Source organism: Penaeus vannamei, chromosome 25 (assembly GCF_042767895.1).
Source record: "Penaeus vannamei isolate JL-2024 chromosome 25, ASM4276789v1, whole genome shotgun sequence".
NCBI classification, from domain to species: Eukaryota; Metazoa; Arthropoda; class Malacostraca; order Decapoda; family Penaeidae; genus Penaeus; species Penaeus vannamei.
This window is the reverse complement of record NC_091573.1, coordinates 31,169,667-31,172,166: the sequence shown is the minus strand read 5'-3', so window position 1 is coordinate 31,172,166 and position 2,500 is coordinate 31,169,667. Positions and strand designations below refer to the sequence as shown.

General features: G+C 47.2%; 1 protein-coding gene across 1 annotated transcript in view; it reads right to left on the bottom strand.

Annotated features, from left to right (window-relative positions):
• The window catches only part of LOC113806037 (uncharacterized), a gene marked incomplete in the record, with an annotated part of 23,327 nt that extends 22,030 nt beyond the window's left edge, over positions 1–1,297 (bottom strand). Inside the window, 1 exon segment of the mRNA XM_070139440.1 lies at positions 1,167–1,297.
• Between the last annotated feature and the right edge of the window lie 1,203 nt (positions 1,298–2,500).

Genomic DNA, 2,500 nt, shown 5'->3' with positions numbered 1-2,500 from the left:
GTGTGTGTGTGTGTGTGGCAGCCACATACGGAACACAAAAGCCTCTATCCACCCGGCCACCCCTTCCTGTGCCAATGCCGCCCAGCCAAACCCAGCCCCTCGAACCCTCGCCCAGGTTCCACAGCCGAGCCCCCGCCCCCGAGCCGGCAGCAGCTCCAGCAGGAAGGGCGAGCGGGAAGGAGGAAGCGGCGGCCAGCCTCCCGCAGCGCCTGTCGTGAGGCACGAAATGTCCCGCGCCATGCACTGCCTGCCGGCCGAGCGAAGGCCAGCGCCCCTGCCTCGCTGCCTGGCCGCCTCTGCCGGAGCCCGCTGCCCCTGCTCTCGGCCCTGCGGCGGTGAGTGCCTCCTCCAGGAAGTCCCGGGGCCCCTGTCCTCGGGAAGCGCGGCCAGAGGTTCCCGGCGACGTCGCAGCAGGACGAAAGCGAGCGGAAGCGCCGAGCCGCCGCGGAACAATCACTAGGCGGCAACTGGCGCAGAAATTCAGCAGCGGCGGAGCCTCGCTTGGGGGAACCGCGCGCCCGCCCGCCGCCCGAGAGGCCTCTCCGCCGTCGGGAGGCTCAGGGCGCTACCCAGAGGAGGCCTGTTTGACGACCCTCGGCGAATGCACCAGAGACGCCCTCTGGTCATGCTGTCGACAGGTCATACTGCTCAGGCTCCCGAGCTCCTTTAATTCGACTCTTTTCCGACACGTCCGCAACAGATCAATGCAGACGACCTGTCATCGTGCATTAATCGGCAGGATTTCGTCGCGAAGGAGCGCCCAGGCCTCCCGACGGCGTCATCGGCGAAGGTGACGAGGCGAGAAAGAGCAATATTTGTGGCGGGGGCGGGGGGGGGGGACACCGCCTCCGTGACTCACCGTCGCTTCCATGCAAGCCTCCAGTAACGATAAATAATCGCCGTGAGGGATTCCTCGCATCCCTTCTTGCTGCAAGCTCGCGGTGCCCGGCTTTCAAGACCTCGCAATAAAGCCTTCGGGTTGTGACATTCATTTCGCGATGACATCAGTGCCATTTCGCTGTTGCCGAAAGATTTCAGTCTATGACCCAGTGCTCTATCAATACCGAATTTTCGACTGCTGCAGTGATTTGCAACTGCCCTCAACTAACCAACACGAAAAAACAATCAAAAATCACACTAGATATCATATATTCGTCATTTCTTACCTATATCATTAAATTACTTCCAAACACCTTGATGGCACTGAACGATGCATCATCTTTGAACAAAAATACGGTGCTAAAATGTTCAGTAACCTGGCCTCGCGGAGCCACCTTTCTCTCACAAGCTCACGGTCCGAACTGGAATTTGGCGGTGGCAGCGAAGTAGCGGCAGCGATCTCAGGGAAACACTGTCGTACGGCATTGGTATCCACACTCGCGTTCCTTTGCCACAATGAACAGCATCAATAATATATATGTTTATCAGATCACGTGCAGTAAGGACTCTTATGTGATATCTTTGAATCTTTTGGTGGTCTGAAAACTGATGGTTCTTTATCATTCCTTTTCAGGGAATGTGAACAAGCTCTCTCGCCCCTTTTCTCTCTCTCTCTCTCTCTCTCTCATCTCTCTCTCTCTCTCTCTCTCTCTCTCTCTCTCTCTCTCTCTCTCTCTCTCTCTCTCTCTCTCTCTCTCTCTCTCTCTCTCTCTCTCTCTCCTGCCGTTTTCACTCTGTCTATGTATGTGTGTGTGTGTGAGTGTTTGTGTGTGTGTGTGTATGTCTTTATATATATATATATATATATATATATATATATATATATATATATATATATATATATATATATACATATACATATATATATATATATATATATATATATATATGTATGTATATATATGCATATATATATATATATATATATATATATATATATATATATATATATATATATATATATATATATATATGTACACACACACACACACACACACACACACACACACACACACACACATATATATATATATATATATATATATATATATATATGTGTGTGTGTGTGTGTGTGTGTGACACTGTTGTGTTTCTCTCGTGTGTGTGTGTGTGTGTGTGTGTGTGTGTGTGTGTGTGTGTGTGTGTGCATGTATATATATTTCACACACATACAACACACACACACACACACACACACACACACACACACACACACACACACACACACACACACATATATATATATATATATATATATATATATATATATATATATATATATATGCTTATATATATAACCTTCGAGACAACGGGACGGGAGACGATAACAGGATTTCTGGCTTTCAGAGTTCCCTTGCTTGTCTCCTTTCTCTGACCATTTCAATCTATCTCTCTCTCAAGCAATCTATCTATCTATCTATCAATCTATCTACCTAACTATCTATCTATCAATCTATCTATCTAGCTATCAATCAATCTATCTATCTATCTATCTATTTATCTATCTATTTATCTAACTATCTATTTATCTATCAATCTATCTATCTAACTATCTATCTAT